The sequence below is a fragment of the Equus przewalskii genome, chromosome 32 (genome assembly GCF_037783145.1).
Source record: "Equus przewalskii isolate Varuska chromosome 32, EquPr2, whole genome shotgun sequence".
Classification (NCBI taxonomy): domain Eukaryota; kingdom Metazoa; phylum Chordata; class Mammalia; order Perissodactyla; family Equidae; genus Equus; species Equus przewalskii.
The window spans coordinates 12,718,300-12,738,696 of record NC_091862.1 but is presented as its reverse complement, the minus strand read 5'-3'; the positions used below and the strand labels follow the sequence as shown (position 1 = coordinate 12,738,696).

The 20,397-nt window shown below is 44.7% G+C and overlaps 1 protein-coding gene and 1 long non-coding RNA gene across 10 annotated transcripts in view; one reads left to right on the top strand and one right to left on the bottom strand.

Moving 5' to 3' along the window:
• Positions 1–20,397, top strand: part of SCAF8 (SR-related CTD associated factor 8) — a 210,728-nt gene that overhangs the window by 150,200 nt on the left and 40,131 nt on the right. The gene's annotated exons all lie outside the window — the stretch shown is intronic.
• Positions 809–20,335, bottom strand: LOC139080798 (uncharacterized). Its single transcript, XR_011535591.1, has 4 exons — positions 20,271–20,335; positions 19,938–20,042; positions 1,180–1,290; positions 809–951 (listed from the first exon to the last, which is right to left on the bottom strand). It is a non-coding gene; the product is annotated as an uncharacterized lncRNA (long non-coding RNA).

The following is a 20,397-nucleotide window of genomic DNA, read 5'->3' as shown; positions in this document are numbered from 1 at the left end:
CATCTTTTCCCCCATTTACCTTTTCTTATATTCAAACACAATCTACCATTATTCATTGTTTTCTTCTAGTGACTTAAGATAATCCTAATAGCCCACAATTTGGGAGTCCAAGTCAGGGAAATGTGTGACCTAGAGATTTGTTCAGTCTCAATCACCCGGACAAGGACACTTCCTCAGGGAACAGCATATGTCCCTGGTCATAGCGAATTTGTCACCATCATCATCCTGGACACCAATGTGTAGTGCGCTCCATTTTACAGAGCTCTCTGTATTCCATGTTAGTGGTCTCCTTTGCCACTCAACCACCCTGTGAGGCAGGTCATGGAAGGAACGCATCCTCTACATAGTTACTTGTGAGGCACAAGCGATATGCGGTCTGCAAATCATGTAGCCCGGGACCTGGATACAGCGAGCATTCAATCCTTTGCAGCTGTTCTTGCTGTCAGGCAGTTAGTACCGAGATCATGGGAATATTGGGTTAGTCAGAGAGTGCTTAATGTTTAGTCCCAAATGTATTCATGTCACTAGGTACCTCAGGGTCTGTGTGGCTCACATAAATGCCGGGAGCCGCAGAATGCCAGTTCAGCTTTCAATTTATAATCTGGACTCTAACCCCAGAGAAAATACTGTTCAATCGTAGACCAAATGGACTGATTGTTTTGACTGTTTCTAGAAAAAAGACAAGACTTAAAGTTGATTTGGTTAAGTAACCATTTCATTGAACTTTGAATGTCTTGCCAAGATCATTCTGCCCATTTCTTTAAGCTTGACTCATTGGTGCTCGCCCTGCAGAAACTGGTACCGCATGCTCTCTGGATCTTGTTTATTCTAGAAACATTTATTAGTTGCCTACTAAGCAAAGAGTTCTACTTGCCATGTAAGAGAATAAAAAGCTGAATAAGGCACAGAAATCTTGTCCTGGAGATGGTTGGGAGGACCAACATAAACCTCCTACAAGGCAAGATGACACCAATGGTTTAATAGAGGGAGAAAGTGCTGTGCTGCAGAGAGAAGAGTACTTGTTTTGAAGGCAAGGAGAGGGATGGAGATGGATTCATGGAAGAGTTGGCATTTAAGCTTTGACTGTGGGTAGGGGTGGAATGGGATTCCAAGGTAAGGAACCCAGAGCAAAAGCAGGGAGACAGGAAAACGCCTAGCAGGGAACAGTAAGTAACTCACGAGGAGAGGTAGAGTCCACGTATGGATGTGGTAGGAATTGCTGGTCTGAGCGTGAGGGGGCAGAAACGCCATGCCGAGGGGCTCGGACTCCACATCTTCCGTCTTCCGTGCCTGTAGAGCACAGCATTTTGTTCATTTTCAGATTCAACAAATGTGTCCATTTATTTAATAGATTGCATCTGATATGGGCCAAGCACTCGCTAGACCAGAAATACAACAATGTACAAAACAAAGACCCTGATTCGTAGAGCTTTTAATCTAGTGGGAAGAGATGGACAGTGACATTAATATAGTGTTGGGTGGGTATAGGCGCAGTAGAGAAAAATGAAGCAGGATAAGGAGGATAGAATGGAAAGAGCGTGGGGGAGGCTATGGTTAGTGCTTTATGTGTAGAGATCAGGGAAGACCTCACTGATGAAATGACATTTGTTGGAGTAGAGTTCAGAAGGATGTGGGAGGTAAGCCATGGCTGATTAACTGAAAAAATTATTGCAAAAATGAGTGAAGGCTGCCGTTTGACACAATCGAGTCAGTTTCCATGGTTTATGGTATATCGATTTTCTTTCCCATTGCCCCAAGTTCATCTTAAATCTACCACTTAGAGTTCAGCTTTGCAAGGAGGCTGTGCTGAGCTGGAAGGAGCGACACAGTCAGAGTTACGTGCATTTCTGGGAAGGCTGTTGCTATGCCGGGTGTTTGTCTATGAGTAAGTGGCTAAGCGTTCTGGATTTGGAGTCATCCAGATGTGGTCTCAATTTCCTCTCTACCACTGACTAGCTCTGTGACCATGGCCACATCATTTAACTTCCTTGAGCCCATTTTCACATCTCTAAAATGGAAATAAATAAGATCGCTACATATGAAGCACTCAGCTGTCTGCCTACAACAAAGATGTTTCTAATAAATGTTGGGCAGTAATTGCTGTAGTACAGGGAGCATGGTGCCCAAAGGATGGCTCATCCTGGTTGTGTTTGTGTCCAGAAGTTACTCATTGCCCCACGCCCACCTGTGGCCTCTTTGCTTGAACACACTGTGGTACTCACAAGGACAAAAGATTGATCTGATCTTCATGGTCCATACAGTGCTCTTCACGCACAGCAAGGGCTAAGTAAGTGTTTGATGGAGAAGTGAATTATTGACTGTAATTCAACTGGGAAAGGCCGCAGTGGAGGAAGTTTTCCAGTAGAGGAACATGTCTTCTCAAAGTCTCAGGAAATGAATTTCTTTCTATCAAATCTGTTTCTCTACATTTTTCAAATGCCGTTTTTACGATAATTGGAGGAGCATTAAAAAGAAGTGCGAATCAAGGGTAATCAATTTTTTTTTAATAGCAGCTCTGGATTTCACTGGTAAAACTAGCCTGTAGTCCCTGCATATGTAACCAAATTATACCGTGTGGGAGAAGCGGGGAGGGAAGTGACAAACTGCATCTTTCTGATTGACAGCCTTCAGCCCCCGCCCCTGCCGCTGGCCTGGTTGGGAATCTTTGAGGCAAGACCACCAACATCGACCTCCGCCTTGAGGGTTTTAATAATTTCCACTTACATGCAAGGAACTTTGAGATGCTGAGATGAAGGTTGGCATAGGAGGTCAAGGTGCCTTCTTATGATTTTAAAAGTCCCTGGGCCCAACTCAGGGGCATTGGACATAAGGGGACAGGTGCTGCCTTGTGTTCCAAGGATCCCCAGCTTGAAGCGGGGTGGGAAGGGACCCTGATTGCGCAGACGTGCCAGGCCCCGCAGGTGCCTCTTGAGGGAATCTGAGTGACTATTCCATGCCATCGTCTGAATATTTTAGGATTGTGCCAGCGAAGAGGTAGTCATAATCTTTTCATTCAAGCCAGGTGGAACGCAGTCGTATGTTAACCAAGGCTATGACAAGACTCTGACTTACAGCGAGGGAATATTACTCATTTCAAACCAGCCATCAGAATGTTTACATGAAATGTTGAGCAAAGGCAGCGTCTGTACTTTATGGCCGCTTCGGCAGCACTTCCATCTTCCGGCGTGACTGTTAGGAAGTGAATGGGCATATCATACACATCTGAGGAGCAGCTCCTCCTACTGGAGAAGCCGTGGTCATCCTTCTCCTTCCACTGAACACAGCCTGTTTGTCCGTTAGGGACTGAGGAAGAACGCGCATGTTTATAATCCTCCAAGAATGTTGAAAACCTTGCTTTTAGTCAATTTCAGAAAAAAAATTACTGATTTAAGTGTCGCATTTTCTTCTTGTATCTGTTTATCCTGGTATACAGAGAAATGTTTGGAAAGTGGGATGTGGAGGAGAGAGGGGGATGTAAATGGCCCTCAGTTATAGTCTTGGAATAATCAGTCAGCTGTAGAAGCAGCAGGCAGCCTATGGCATTTTCTCTCGTTTTTTTTTTTGGTGAGGAAGATTGGCCCTGAGCTAACATCTGTTGCCAATCTTCCTCTTTTTGCTTGAGGAAGATTGTTGCTGAGCTAATATCTGTGCCAGTCTTCCTCTATTTTATGTGGGATGCCTCCACAGTGCGGCTTGATGAGCAGTGCTAGGTCTGTGCCCGGGATCTGAACCTGGGAACCCTGGGCCACGAAAGTGGAGTGCACGAACTTAACTACTACACCACCAGGCCCACCCCTGTGGCATTTTCCTTTCACGTTCGCTGGGCTGTCATGCATTTGCTTCCTGACAACTTTGGTTTAAAAATTTCCACGATCTGCAGAGAATCGACCTGCTGGTGTAGGAAGATTGGTGCAGTTTCCAATAACGGAATGCAAATCAAGATGTGAACTGATTTAATGTTATTATTTTCATGGAGCCAAACTGCTTGAGAGGTCACCCAAGAAAACTCGGACCCCGTCCTTTTCCATACTACAAACGGCCTGGGTGCAGCATACTCATCTGCTTCACAGGGACTCCAACTCAGTGGGATCGCTGATCCTTCAGATGACTTCGATAAAAATCCAAATGACCTCAACTAGTTTATAAAATGGTCCCACAAAACCAGAATGAAATTCCTTGGGTTAAATGCCAAATGGTCGGTCACTTTGGAACAATTCCCCTTCCCCTTTCCACTAAGGAAGAGAACAAGGCGAATGACCAGCTAGAAGGGGTTGTGGGACCACTTAGGATAGCTGACCTTGATTGAGACCAACCTCCTGCAGAAGTAGGCTCAAGGATGGAGGTCACCAGTATGGGGGCTTTCCTAAGAAAAGGTGCACTTACCTCCCCCTGATCCCTCACATATGCCCAGCTGGGAACACACACACACACACACGCACAAGGAATAACTCTTATTTGTGGGGCACTTTCTATGTGCCAGGCACATACCAAGCACTCTAATTACATTTTCTCACTTAATCCTCACAACAGATCTACCAAGTATTCTCTCTCATCTGTGGGATGGATTTGGAAAGGTGGGGTGACTCGCCCAATTTCATGGCTAGGTTAAGTGGTGGGGTGGGAGCTGAACCCTACATCTGTCTACCTACCTGCTTCCCTCCCTACCCACCAGGATCACTGGGACATAGACTGAGAAGGACAGGTCAACACATGGAGGTGCTAGGTTCCCTGGCTCAGAGCCAGAGTGGGCCAGGAGCTGGGCAAAGGGGGGGAGGGCGTCTATGTGCTTGGGCAAGTTCCCCCAGCCAGGACCCACCCACTTCCTTTCCTGAGATGCCATATATTTCAGCAGTTGGATAGAGGAAATGATAAATGTGTTGTTGGTAAAAAAATGGTCCAACCCAATGAATCACTGGAAACCCTTTGTCATCCTGAGGCCTCCTCCTCCTTCAGGATTGCTGATAACTTGTCTTGGCATCTTGGCCAGACAGAATGTAGCCCCAGAATCCCACCTCGGGCTTTTGATGCCGCAGTTCTGGAGGGAGGTGCTCGGGGAGTTTGGAACCAGGAGCCAAAGGTCTCCAGAGGATGTCTGACCTCATTCCTCTGGCAGAAAGGCTATTAGTGGGAGCGTTTCACTAAAACCAAGAGAACCGAAAAGTTGAGTTTAAAGTTAAATGAGGTGGGTGGGTGGAATGAAGAGCAGGACAAAATTCAAGTACCACATGGGTCGTTTATTCCACCTTCAACAAGTATTTGTTGTGGCACCGGGATAAAGTCGTGAACAAGCACCCTTCCCACAGGGGACATATGTTCTAATGCGTGAGTGACACGCATGGTCTGTATGTTCTAGGACACAAAGCGACAAAGAAATGGCTAAAATAATTTCGGTTGTAGTAAGTGCAATGATGCGAGTAAACAAGAGTCTGAAGGAGAGAATGTTTGGGGATGGGGTGAGAAGGAAGAAAAGTGTTGCCACGGAAAAAGAGGCGACATTCCAGCTGAGACCAAAGTCTGTATTCATCTCAGGGCGATGGGCAGCCCCTGAGGAGTGTTCAGTGGGAGGATGTTATCGTTGTAATCACATCACTTCTGCTGCCTTGGGGAGAAAAGATTGAAGAGGGCCAAGGCGGAAGCAGAGAGACTGCTCCGAGGCTGTCCCTCCTGTGTCGAGGGAGCTGCCATGAAGATGTCAGGAGAGAAGGAGAAATGAGAAAAGAGGGTGCATACTTTTGGATAGAGCCTCAGTAGGACTTCCTGATGGGCTGGATATGAGCGTGGCCAGTATTTTCATTGCAAGCATCTTTGCCACAGACATTTTCGCCGCATAACTAGTTGCCCATGAGGCAGTTTTGCCATGAAATATAAAATCATGAAAAATAAAAAAGGACACCAAAAAGTCATGAAAACTGAATAACAAAATTGAAAAGACCTTATTGCGAAGCACGAAATATTTGAATATATTAAAAATGTGTGTAGATTGATGACAATACTGCGCAAATAATTGATTTTATTCTGTGGGTTGTACCTAAGCGCTTGTCTTCGAAGTGTCTCATTCATAGTAGTATATGTCTTTTTTGCTTGTAGATTCATCTCGTTCAGCATCTGTCACACTTTTATTTTTCGCTAAAATTTCTTCCTTCATTAAGAGAGGTATCGGTTTACAAATACTACTATGCGTGTTTGTAACTGAGCTTTGTATTGCACCACGAAAGCCTTCTACGCTGTCAGTTCGTGGCATACTGTCGCATGTCTGTTAGACATTCTGAAGTTCTATGGGAAATGTGGAGCTAAGATTTATATAATATAAAAATGGGAGCACTGTGTGAATGGAGAAATGAAACCAAACTGTCAACCAGTTATTTTATCTTTTACGGAAAAATTGCCTTATGGCCAATTAGTTATGTGACAGAAATGCAGCAAAAATACTTGCTGCAAAGATGCTTATGGCAAAGATGCTTATGGCAAAAGTACCCAGAAGCAGATAGGAGACTGTGGGGGCGGCAGGAGTCAAAGACGACTGACAGATTTCTGACTGGGTGGGTGCCGTGCCATTTTCCTAGATGGAGAAAGTAGTTGTCAAAGCAAAGGACCCTGTGGTAGTCGTCTGGGCTCTTGAAGAGCCAGGGGGATGAGAGGGCGGGGAAGGCTGTGGATCCACTGGTCAGGGGTGAGCTAAGCGGAAAGCAGAGATGGTAGATCTTGTAAGGGTTCGTCAGATGAAGTGGGCCATTAGCACAGTGCTAGGGGCATCAAGATGACTCAGTAAGTGGGAGTTGTTACCTCAGGAACCCACCAGGTCCCTTCTAAGAGCCAGGATGGAATCGGCAGAGGAGGAAAGGACAGGGGTGAGGCATGCAAGGCAGGGCTGGGAAGACCCTGTGAATGCTGTGTGTCCGCTCATAAGGGAAAAAGAGAGCGGTGTAAGGAGGGAGTGGGTTTCCATCCCTGAAACCTGCAGGCGGGACATAGATGGCTCTTGGTGGCCCTATGGGAGGGTCCAGGCTCAAGGCATGGGCTCAGGCTTCTAGATTCTAGATTCAGGCTTCTAAGAGTCTAGACTCTTGACTGCAGTGGCTTCAGCAGCATTTGACCACAGCATCTAGCCAGGCTCCTGTTGCCCTCAGGCATGTGACCCTTGGCACTCGCAAACTCACTGCTGCTGCTTCTCCTGCCCATGGAGGAGGGGATTCCCTTCAGTCCCCACGCGACTCCTGCTGTTGCCCACTCCATCTGACTCCCTCACCCCTCCGTGTTGTCCAGTTTGACCAGTCCACTCAGACACAGTGTGATGAGAACACAACACTGGGACGCAATAAGCAAATGAGAACTGGGGACCAAATGTTTTTTGTTTGTGATCTTAGTTCTTTCTGTACCAAAATAGACACTCCATTTTAAAACATTTGCTTTTTAAAACTTAAATATGGAAAGGTGACCTTGATCTGAAATCTTTACTCTCAGACTAGATTTCCACCGACTTTAAACAGGTATCTGACTTGAATAAGCCCTATGGAGTTGGACATCAGTAGGAAGAATACTCACATTAGTAATCAGTAGTGCCTGTCTTCTTATCAGAAAATGGGGATGATTAAATTTACCTATTTCATAGTTTGTGAGCTATTATGACTGAAAGTTAATGTTTTATTCTTCTTCTTCTTATTTTTCTTGGTGAGGAAGATTTGCCCTGAACTAGCATCCGTTGCCAATCTTCCTCTATTTTTTGTATGTGGGATGCCTCCACAGCATGGCTGACAGTAGAGTAGGTCCACGCCCAGGATCCACAACCATGAACCCAGGCTGCCAAAGTGGAGCATGAGGAACTTTAACCACTCAGTCACAGGGCCGGCCCCAGAAAGTTAATATTTTTTAAAAAACAGAACTTGAGACTTCCCTACGGGTGCTTTTGAACTGCAGGGTATTTATTCCTTTTAACACACACGCAGACACACGTGTGCACACACACTGTCGTCTCTATTCACGAAACCACAAACATTTCCACAGGATTTATTGGCAGTCCTGATGGAAACAGCTCACGGTGGCCACGATACTGCAGGAGAAAAGGCCGGCGTTGAAAGCTTTAAGTAACATGTTCCTGATTTTGAAAGCTTCCCACTTGCCACCTTCCCTTTTGAGTTTTCCCTCTAGGGTGTATCAAGATTTGAAAAGATGTCACAGTGAGGCTGTTGGAAAATGTGATGCGTGGCTTCTGTGTTCACCTTTGGGACCTTCCCAGGCTTTTCTAGGTCCTAAGAGGGAGGTGAGAGAGTACACAGACTGTCCCCTGTCGCAGCTCATCCTTCACAGGAAAAAACATCCAGCCCATCCCTGGGTGCGCTGCTTCCCTCTATCCCACTTCCTGACACACCTGAAGTCTCTCACCTTTAAAACCTGGGGAGCCAGGCTGGGCCGCAGGGTCAGCGGCCTGCTCTGTGATGAGAGACATCAGGGGAGTTGCGATCCTCCATGGGGGACAACATCTGGAGCCTTCTGGAAGGTTCTGCACATCTTCCAAGCACTCCTGTTCCCCAAGTAAAGATTGCATGTCAGAGGCACTTTGAATGGCCAACAGGACGATCCTGAGAAAGGTTTCACGAAACCCTGCCTGGAATATGTGACATTTTCTTGATGTTCTTAGAGCAGCGCGTCTCATTTTTTCCTATCCATGCGCCATTAATGGCAAAGGAGAAAAAGAAAATCTCCATCCTCTGGGAGCCGAGGGCACAGCAGTGGTCCATCACAAGCATTGAAATAACCTTGTTTTATCAGAAAACTCATGTGGAATCATAAAAACTTGCACAAACCTTACGCTCTGTTCCACACGTAGGTTTGTTTCAAGATGCAAGTCATGGTTTGTACCATATCCAGCTACTTCACTCTCTGACGACAGCTCCTCGCGGTCTTTAAATGAAATTGAGGCTCTACAAGAACATTCAGTGTTTGTCCTAAGGCTCCGTATGCCCATGTGCCCCATTTGTACCTGTTGGGCCGTGAGCCTGAGCACTCTCTGGTGCTGGGGCCTGCCCCTTGGAAGTGCCTGGGCATCTTGCAAAGCTATCTCCACAGTGTCCCAGTGGGCCTTCCAGACTCCTGACTCTCTGATCTTGTTTTGTCCGTCAGTCTTTCCCCCAGTCGATTTGCCTCCGTGGGTGTTTTCCCAGCACCCACCATTTTATCTGTTGGAAACTGAGATCGTTATCTGCCTGCCTCCTTTTCTTTCCTGTTTCTCCAAGGCTGTTCAAAGCTTGCAGACTTTTCTGCCAGTTTCCCAGCTTTGTCTGCTGTTTGAATATGTGGGCAGAGGTGGAGACCTAAAACAAACAAGTAAACAAACGCACAAAAACAAAGAGGCGGCTGGGGGCTGACGCACAAGTTCGCAGCGTGTCCCATTGGCGGCTGCGTTTACTGAAGAGGATGCATCACCTCGATACTGAGGCCAGGCTGGAGTGGGAGGGAATTTGGGACAACGTCACAAATCCCAAGTAGAAAATGTTCCTTCCACCTTTCCAGCATCGTGTCAGGAAGGCAGCCTCCCCACAGCTTGAGGAGATCCAGTGCCATGCCCACGTCAATATGTTTGGTTAAGCTCTGAAAATCGAGCGAGCGATTTAACTGACTCTTCCACCAAATTGATGGTGCTTGTTCAAGTGTCGTCGGCACACTGCCTTAAAGAAGTTCACGGTTGTCATTGTTTTAATTCAGCAGATGATGTCCCCAATGATGGTGAAAAACTTAGAAAAAAAATTTTTTTCTTAGCTAATGTGGAAAGCGTGCAATAATTAGGGATGCTGGAAGCATCTTGGTGATTTTTTTTTTAAATAATGTCCTGCTCCTCATCTAAGAGTCTTATAAATGTGTAAGTGTATACATTTAATAATAATGGTAAATAATAGGAGTGACAGTAAATAATAAGAGCACTCAACACACACTTTCTGTGCACTGGGCCCTGTGCTAAGGGCCCTCTCTCTGCACCCTTTGAAGTAGATTCTATCACTCCCATTTTGCAGATGTCTTAAGGGGATTTAAAAACTTCCCCAAAGTCAAGCTGAGAAGTGACAGTCAGTGTCCAAACCCTGGTCCCTCTGACTCAGAAGTCTCTCTCTAGACCCAGTGTGTGACACACACAAACCCACACTCACCACCTGTCTTTCTGGAGAAAGCTTGCCTTTCTCCAAGGTAAGGAACAATATCTAAAACTAACAAGAGCACCAGGATTCTGAAATCACATTTATCTTTCTGGCTGTCAAAGTATGTCCAACTTTTTATTATTTTCTATTTAGGGAATGCCTTTAGGGAGGCGCTGTTTATTTTTCTGCTGGAGGTCATCTTGTCTTTTAAGAAGTTAGAATTCCTTCTAAGAAGAAGATATTTACGTCCATAAATTAGCCAGTTTATCTTCTGGATTAATTTTATTAGCTCCTGAAGCTGGGACTGCTACCACCAATTCATGCAAATGCAGTTTTCAACATCTTTGTAAAGGCTGCCTCAAGAGGGAGCTCCATGCAAGCCTTAGGTTTATTCAGTTCTCTCAGGCCTGAAACCTGGTTTTAAGACATATTTTCAGAGAATGACTTGCAACATGATATGAATAGAGCGGAAGTTCATGGAAGAAACATGAAGAAACAAAATAGAAGTTCAGGAATTTGAATTCTTAGGGGGGAGGTCATGAAGATCCAGGAGTGTAGATTCTATAAAAATTGCTGTAAAGAGAACCTAAAGAAAAGCTGCTATATTCTTTTAGTATGTAGAATCGTAGCTCCAGCTGGGCTCTTAAGAAGGCAGAGAGCATTGCCTTCCCCTGCTGTTCAGGACTTGGATGGGGCTGCGGGGGTGGCATGGTCAGAAGGTGGGGGCAAGTTTCCCTGCTCACCTCAGTAACTGATTACATAGCTTGATGGATTGATGCAGCATCTTGAGGCAGAGGGTATTAGGGTGTTTGTTTTTGTCCTTTATAAAATCATATTCGTTCAGAACTTCTGAAGAAAATGCAGAGAGACACAGTTAAAAAGGCAGAAGGGAAATGAGAATGGAATTCTAAAAACTATGTAGTTATCCCAGAAAGAGGTGAGAAAGGAGGAGCAGAAAAAATTTTAAAAACAGATGGCACAAACAAAAAATAATTCAGAGTAGCAGACGTCAATTCAGCCACCTCAATAGTTAACATTAAATGTAAAGGGACTAAACACTCCACATTAAAGGCAGAGACTATAAGGCTGGAGAAAAAGAAAGACCCAATGATATGCTGCCTTTAAATACAAACGCAAGTAGGTGGAAGGTAAAAAGGTGGAGTAGTATGTCATATAAACAGTCTGCTTTAGAGAGCTGGAGTGGCCACATAAATATAAGATAAAACAGACTTCAGGGTGATGAATAATACCAGATACAAGGGATAATCCTCCAGGAACACATCACAATCCTAAATCTGTATACATGTAGTAATAAAGCTTAAAATACATGAAACAAATATTGACAGAATTTAAGGGAGTAATAGACAAACCCACAATCATAGTTGGCAATTTTAACATCCCTCTGTCAGTAATTGATAGAACAACCAGACAAAAAAGCATTTCCATTCATCTAGACTGGCCATCCACTGGGAGAACTGAGCTGACATCTGCCAATGGGTGCTCTGCTCACCATAGGTTTCTATTTAATTTTCTTGGCTAATGAAGAAGCAGCTGTCTCGGCATCCTTTGTTCCCCGAAAGACATCTTGAGATTGATTATAATTGCTGTGAGCGTGAACCTGAGGTCTTTACCTTGGCAGATGAGCTAGAGGACTTCCTCTTCACTCACACACTTGAGATCAACGCTGTAGTCTGGACAGGATGAGTTTCTAGCGAGCAGAGTAAATTGCTTCTGCCCGAATAAGGTGAGCCCCTTCCTCCAAGGAGCATTTCATAACTACTAGAATACCAGGCCGTCAGAGAAATGAGGTCCCTGGAGGGTCCTTGTGCTCTGTGTTTGATTATGTTGATGAGCCCTTGAGCTTGAGATTGGAGTTGTGCCTCTATAGCTAAGTGATGCTTAAAGTCAAAGATCCACTATCTCACAGCCACCCACTTCAAGACGGGACTGTGTTGTGCCGGGAGCCGCTTTGTAGGATTATCGCAGCACAAGGAGAAGACTGATTCTCTGGGCTCCAGGCAGAGTTCCCTCTCACCCTCTCACTTATCAATTCCCAGCCTAACCAACTCTTGAGAAGGGAATTTTTCAATTTCCTGCAGGGATCCAAACTAACAGTTTTCCCAGCCTGTAGAAATAAAGGATTCAAAAGTTGTGGACACTCCATCAGGATAATTCAGAGTGGTTATTTAGGTTAAACATCTTATGTTTCTGTGTCAGTTAAGGTTCGTGTGGTTGTGGACACTGGACCCTCCGTTCTGGTCTGGAAGTAATTCTTATTTCTAAGTTAATATTTTCCTAGTTCAGTTTAAGCCTTATTCTCTTAGTTTCTAAGTTAAGAGGAGCTAGAAAATAGAAGATAGGCTATTATCCAACTCTATACAATGGGGCGGGTGTGGGGGACATACAAGCTTAAGTTGAACCAAGAAGCCAAATTAAAGAATTGCACATGTCTGATGACTTGGAGGAAATATCCAAGATCAAAATATTATATTTTGTTAGGCAAGGGGAAGAAGTCCTAAAATGTATTGAATAGAGGGAGCTGGTTTCCACTGGGCTTTCATCTGTGGACCAGTAACACACGTTACACAAAATCCCACCCAGAGCAGGACAGTCAGAAAAACACTAGGGACCAAGCCATGTAAAAGAGAGAAGACTGAATACTCAGGCTAGTCTATGAATCATTCGACCCGCTCTGCCCTGAGACACTCAGGTTCCCCAGTCAATTCTTTTATTTTTAGAATCAAGATTGTGATAAATGCAGTATTTGTTTCTTTTGTACAGTACATTTTGCATCTATTGTTCTTTCCATCTGGTTTCCTCAGATAGGCTGGTAACTCTACCTGATGCCAAAGAAAACCTTTTTTGCCCCTTAAATCGTCACTGGTCCCAGTGGCAGGTTCCCTAAATGCAATATGGCATTTTTCCATTTTGTTTTTAGTGAAAGAAATGGAACGTGAAGGAACGAATTTTCCCTCCAGCCTCCTGAAAGACCCTGCCGTTTCCCCTTTTATTACTGTTCAGATAATGAATGGGAGGGCAGGGGGAGAATTATGGTATCATTTCAGAAATAATCTGATACATCCTCTACATTAGTTACTTCTCTTCTTGTGATTTCGTTACGTCTTCCAAAGGGGAAAAAGACATACGGAGCCCATTTATTTTTATATGATAGATGTAGGAAAGGGGAAAGACTTGTCTTCCCTTTTTCCTTCAAATCATTTGACAAGTCAGGAATCATGGCGCTTTAATGGAGAAAGACCGTAAGACGAGTGAAGGAGGTCCCTGGTTATTCACTTTGTGACCTTGGGCAAATGAGTCTTTTCTGAACCTCACTCTCCCCATCTGTAGACTGGGGAGTTTCATCCTTTCCTGCCTGCCCCGTGAAGTCGTGTGAGGAGAACACACTACAGGGGAGAGGTTGACACAAGCGGAAGACCTCACAGATGGCCGCACAGTGGTTGGTTATTATTTCCCAGTCTTGTTGCAATCTGGAACTCTTCTTCCCACTTAGCGGTCTCATCTCATTACCTGTTTTTCTTTTCCCTAATTTCAGGCCCTTATTCCTACTATAGCATCTTCCTACTTCCCTTTTTTCTATTTCCTCTTTCACTTGACTGGTCAACCATCATATTTTTCATGACTTACCACGTACCCCAGTTTTAAGTACAAAATTCTTGTCTCAACACTTCACGACACCTTCCCGTTTTAAGGGATGAATTCTTCAGATCCGTTTGGTAGTTTTCTGATCTTAACATTCCGTAGCTTCGTATTCGGTACAAGAAGCCAGGATTCGAGTTCTATTTTGGGAACTTGATCTGATGGATGAATCGAGGACACTTGTTTCTCTGCCTCTCTTTGCTAGGGGTGCTGGGTACCCTGCCTTCACTCTTTCCTCAGAGCGGCTGAGCGGGACTCCTGCCTCCAGCAGCAAACTAATACCCGCTGGATTCCAAAGCTCCTATTTTTCTTTTTAAACTCTTGATGAAAGTCCCTTTTTAAAGAATTTTAACAACTGATTTGTTGTCAGACATGAGGCTGGGAAGTCCTGTTATCCTGTGTTGCTCTTACACTCTCGTGTTTGAGGGCTGGTGGCCTGATTCTCCTTTGGAGGATATGTCTCATTGATGTAATTCTAAAACAATTTTAAACCCACAGATTAAGAACATGTGTTTCTTCGTGTCACATGTTGAGAGACTTCAACTCAATCTGAAATCTATATGGAAGAATGTCTTAAAGCAAAATTGCGACTTTACAGCTCTGTTAACTACAAATTCTGTCAAGTCTGAAGAGTGCGACCCAGAGAGTCAGACCAGAGGCCCGTCCAACCCAGAATGCTTCCTCTGACAAAGGCCTCAGGCGTTTCGTGGTTGTGCAGGGAGGGTGGGTGGAGCAGCAGTGTGATAAGGTGGAGAGATATCTTCCCCCTCTCTGTGTCTCTCAGAATGTCAGGAATGTCCCTCAAAGGCGGATCTGTCAGCCTGACCTCTGCTAACTCCTCTTGAATCTGTTTGAATTGTATCTGCTACCTCTTGGAACATCAGTTTCATATTTTTGTTATCTAGAGTAGCACAGTACTTCCTCTTTTTGTCCTAAAATTACTTCTTTCAAGCTTCAAAGAATGCCCTGTGCCTTAAGGATTTGGAAGCCATGATTCCTTCTGCATTTTCTCCATTTGGTTCCACTTGATCCTGGAGGCTCTGATGGTATCTGCCCAGCCTTTGTCAAGACTGAGAAAGCTAATTTTGATTGCGAAAATAGAAATTTTTCCAAGGAACTTTCTTCCACAAGCCAAATAGTTTTTGAGCTAGGGTGCTGCGGTCCTCATTGTGGAAATGCAGGAACACATCGTCGTGGCTGTTGACAAAGGGTTAAGCGTCGTGGACGGCATTAGCAGAAGTGAAAAGCACAACTGATCCAAAACATATAATGTATACTCCAAAATAAGCCAGGCTCGCCCTGCTTAATGGGATCATGGTAGACATGCCAAATTCTACAGCTAGTCAATTGTATACATATGGTAAAACTTTTCATTCCATTCAATGTTTGCTGCAATGTGATTTTAATTACGTACAGACTGGGTAGCTGGAAGAAAGCACTGGAATTAAATAGAATCAAGTTAAACACGAGCCCTTTTATAAGTGGCCCTGGTTTAGGTTAGGATGTATGCGAATGGCGAGAGGAATGTGTGGTTTGGGGAGCTCTAGGGGTGGGACGACGTGACTCATCTTCAACCTGGGGACCCAGTTGTTTATCTGAAAGGAGAAAGTTTCCAGAAACAGTGATTATACTCCTTTGGAAGTTGAAACTGATGCTGATGTGCGCACCTTGTTCCTTTTTTCCTGCCTAAGTACAGGCTTGTCTCCAAGAGACGAAATTGCTCTCTGGGCAGACATTGTGTTCAGTTTGAAAGGCTGCGGGCTTTGGAGATGGCAGATTGGTAGTTTGGAAGCTTCTCCTTTCCTATCCAGACTTTATTCAGCTGGGCTTCTTGTTTCTCTGAGGGTAACTTTACATAGTGAATTCAAAAGTGATGCTCTTACTTCATTCAGTAAAAAAATGGGAAGCAAATTTTGCTTCAGATGGGCCTCGGCTGTGCAGAGGGGAAAACTACCCCTCTGGAATGTGCTTTTCTCAAACTTGAACAGCATACCTTTGGTTTTCTTCAGAATTTACCCGAATGGCTTTGACTGACTATCTTTTGCGTAAGCCACTCTGAATTCCAGCTTTCTCTCTTTTTTTTTTTTTTTTTGAGGAAGATGAGCCCTGAGCTAATATCCGTGCCCATCTTCCTCTACTTTATATGTGGGACACCTGCCACAACATGGCTTGACAAGCGGTGTGTAGGTCCGCACCTGGGATCTGAACCGACGAACCCTGGGCAACTGAAGCGGAATGTGCAAACTTAACTGCTGTGCCACCGGGCTGGCCCCCAGCTTTCTGTTTTTTTGTGAAATGAAGATACACCCCGCAGAGCTGACTTCCTGAGGTTTGCTGAAGGCTTCAGGACACAAAATGTGCTCATGTCACAGGCCCTACAAATAGGGCTGCTGTGACCTCCCAGAAGAGAGCAGATGGAGTTAGTGTAATAAGGAGTAGAGAAGACACTCGGTTTTCTGGAGCCTGTCCTGTGATCACATCAGACCATTTCAAGGCTGGTGAGATGGGAGTGTCAGGAAGTGAACCCACTAAAGGAGCAGGCCAAGGGGTGGATCAGGCCTGGAAGATTCTCCTCACCCAGTATCCATGAAAAGGAGGCAGAGTGACCTGGGAGCACCCAGGGTCGTGGGAAGGGTGAGCTGTGGGATCCCAATTGCTGGGGAGGAAACCACACCTCCCACCACGGCTGCCTTGGGCCTGGCGAGCAGCAGCAATTTCCAGCTGTCCTACTGCCCCTCGGCTGATCTGGGCAGCAAATGTCTGTGTCCACGTTCACCACCTCTTTGTGAGTGTTTATGAATATTCATGTGCAGATATATACGCTCTGGTCTATTTTTCTATTGTTTGGGCTTTGGCTCAGTAATTTTTCTTGGGAAAACCACCAGTTTTAGCCTACAGGGGATTGTGGGAAAGTTAATTAATTAACTAATTAATTAAAGTTCCTCCATAATAACTATCTATGGACTGAAATGTCTCACTCTGGGGGAAATGGCAAGACTATCAATGAACTAAACGTAGCCACTAGATTATGAATTTCTTGAGGGCAGCTTCCACGTCTTACCCTCTTTGGTGGGATAAAGGCTAAATTGATTCTAAAATTCATTTAACTTGGTTGAAATGGATTTTTTTAAAAATGGACTGTTTAATAATGTGTTCAAATACGTAAAAATGACATCTGCCAGTCATACAAGCTAATTTCTCCACATTTAGGAAGGAAGGAGGGGAGAGAGGAAGGAAGGTCATTTGTACCTACAGTCTTAAGTCATGTAATCAGGGGGATACATTCTGAGAAATGTGTCATTAGGCGATTTCGTCGTTGTGCGAACATCATAGAGTGTACTTACACCAACCTAGATGGCATAGCCTGCTCCACATCTAGGCTATATGGCACTAATCTTATGGGACCACTATCGTATATGCGGTCCATCATTGACCAAAATGTTGTTATTCAGCACATGACCGTAATTTCAAATATGGATTCCTCATTTCCTCTTTCATATTTACTCCAGTGGCCTTAACATATTGGCCACAAAGTTAGCCACTTCTAGAAATACTTTCCTGGAGTCCAGATTGTTAGTTCCCAAACTCAAAAGAAGTGAGAGATACTGGAATGAGCTGCAGGGGATCTCTTACTGCGGGGCGGCCCAAAGAATCAACTTCGTCCATAGGAAGGTGCATCCTTTCCCTGTTGCTACCCCACTGCCTCCCCCATTGAAACCACAGCTCTTTGGAGCCTGGGCTGGGCTCAGCCACAAGGAGACCATCTTTGTCCATACTAGAAAGGAGACAGGCTCACAGGAGCAAGGCAGGGCTTGTGCATCCCCAAAAGAGTGAGTGCTTTAGATGGGATTTGGCTCAGGCCCCCACTCTGGGGACCTAGTTTTCCTTTGCTGACCTTTACCACTCTTCAATTAGTTCGTAATCTACTGTGTGCCAAATGGCAGGGGAGGAACTGAAGAAACCATGACCCCTTAAAGTACAGAGCCTGCCCTCAATGTAGCAGAAAGCACAGACAAACAAATGATTGCAGCACAATACAAGAATCTGCTACCAGAGTGGTGTAAACCAAGAACAGGCAGCACTAAAAAAAGAGCAAATAATTCTGCCTTGGAGTATCAGGGAAGGCCTTACAGAGATGGGGATATTGGGCAGAATCTTGAAGGGTGAATAGGGGTTCACGGGGCAGAGACTCAGGGAAGGCATTCCAAGCACTGGAGATGAAGTAAAGATATGCAGGTATCAAAGAACCTGGCACATTTTTAGGTAACGAAAAATTCAATAAGTTTGGAATACAGGAGAAATGGGTGAATGGGGATTCACTGGATCTGAGACTGGTACTCCAGACTGGGGCCAAATCTCAGTCACCTGCTGAAGTGTTTGCACCCTAAGATCTGGGTTTTACCAATTTTCTTCAGGCTTGCTGAATCCCACTGTGTTTTTAAGAGGGTCCAGTGGATTGTGATTGAATGGATGCATGAATCGATGTTGGTTGGCATTGGAAGTCATTTTCGCCCCGACTTATGAGCTGATTGGACTATAAACTCATCGTATACCACAGTGATTTGTTTGGACTTTATCTGTTGGGGAATATAGAGCCATTAAAGTTTCTAAAACAGAGGAGTGATCTAAACCCATTTGTATTTGAGGAAGCAATTCTGGCTATAATGTGACTGATTGACTGATTTGGGAGAGACTGGAAGTTGGAAGGCCAGCAAGAAAACTATTGTAATGGTCCGGAGGAAATATTAGAAGGCCTGAGAGGGTAGAGACTTGAGATTTATTTTTAAGGTAGAATTAGAATCCAGCCTCAATTTCTGGAGACCAATGGAATGGGAGGGGAGAAAATCAAAGATCACTGTTGACTCAGGTGAAACTAAGTCTGACTTTCAAGGAGATTTATACTCAAAGATTAGAAGAAAAAGAGATCCTAACACTTGGCACTAAACATAATTAACTTATCGATGTTGGTTTAAAATAATGAAACTTAGTGAATAAGAGTTGACTAATCAATAAGATTTACATGGACAAGTGATAGAAGGAACTGATTGATGTAAAATGTGTAATATACATATTGCTTTTATAATATACATAATATGCAAATACACAAGTAAAGAATATATTATGACGTTACAAGTATAATCAGGCTGCCACATGTGGCCTCACAGGTTGTACACTGCACAATTCTAGGGGACAGCACTAATAATAGCAACAGGTCATCCCATAAAGCTACCATATGTCCCTCTTATCCTTCAGCTCAACATGTTCACAGACTGTTTCGGATGGGAACCGGATAGACTTGTGAGGTGTAATCATCTGAGAGGAGCCTTTCCATGGGCAGATCGTTGGTGTTAGATGTGTGTTGGGTAGGGGGTGTCATTTCATGTTGAAAATAAGAGAGATTTTTCTCTTTTTGAAGGAATTGCAAGGTTATGCGCCTGTGCTCCCCTCTGACAGCAACGGGAGAAGCCAGCTTTTTATGGGTGGCTATGTTTTAAGGCTTCCTAGTGTGTGATGTGTCCCATGCCGTAGTGCTCGGTGTTTCTGTGTCTTGTTCAAAGTGAGTAATGCAGAATGACATGTGGATTTGGCCATAAGAAGGGATGGATTCGTAGAAGTGGCTGAAGAAAATACACTTCCTTATATTCTTTCACAGCAATCATATGTTGCTTTAAAATTTGTGTGGATTTTGCTCATCTGCTTCGGGGGAAATCGCTTCAAAACGTGATGGACCAGAATATAGGTTGGGCCTGCTCTCGGCTGTGCCTGCTGTGGCTGGGGGATAGATTAGACACCTATCACAGCATTTCTCAGTGGCCCGAGACTCAGCTTGGGGGATGCAGGAGGCTCTGCAGAATGTGTCAGAGAAGAAAGAGCATCTTCTTGCATGCCAGACTGCCGAAGGCTAACCGAAGGGAAAGGAGTCTTGTTGATTTCTAAGCAGCCCCGATGGCTGTATTGCAGACAATCTCCAGATACGCAGGCCCTTGGGACCCATTTGCCAAATTGTGGTCTGGAATGGGGCCTGGGCATGGCGTAGGTAGTGTACAAAGATCTGTGCTTCTCCACACTTATCCATCCAGCGTCACATGTCAGGCTGCCCCCTCCAGGGCTGTGCATTTATTTTAAAGAATGTCAGAGAGGAAATATATCGCTTACCATCTTCCTCTCTCTTTGGGTGTGTTTATTGTGATTGGAAATCCTTCCAGTCCACGTCGCTGTGACTTTCCCTCCACTCTTTGTGCTCCTGTGTTAAACAACCCTCTGTGCAAATAAACAGAGAAAGGGAAAAGTATTTTATTCAGCTACGGAAAAAGGAGTGAAGTTAGGCTCAGGAGAACTGAAATCTCGTCCCCACGGCCTGCGTCCTCTGCAGGATGCTTTGTGTTCTCGCCCGCGGAGCGAGGCCAGGACTTACAGTAGAGGCCAGTGGGAGCCACGTATCCTGCAGTAAATGGGACTGCTGGCCCTGGTTTGTTTAGGAGAATTTACCTGGGGTTTATCTTGACTGTTCCAGTTGGAGGAGGAAATTTTGGGATGCTCTGAACTTAAAACCTAGAAGCAAGAAATAAAGCTGGAGAACTTGTGCATTTTGGATATGATACATTTTCAAATGCAG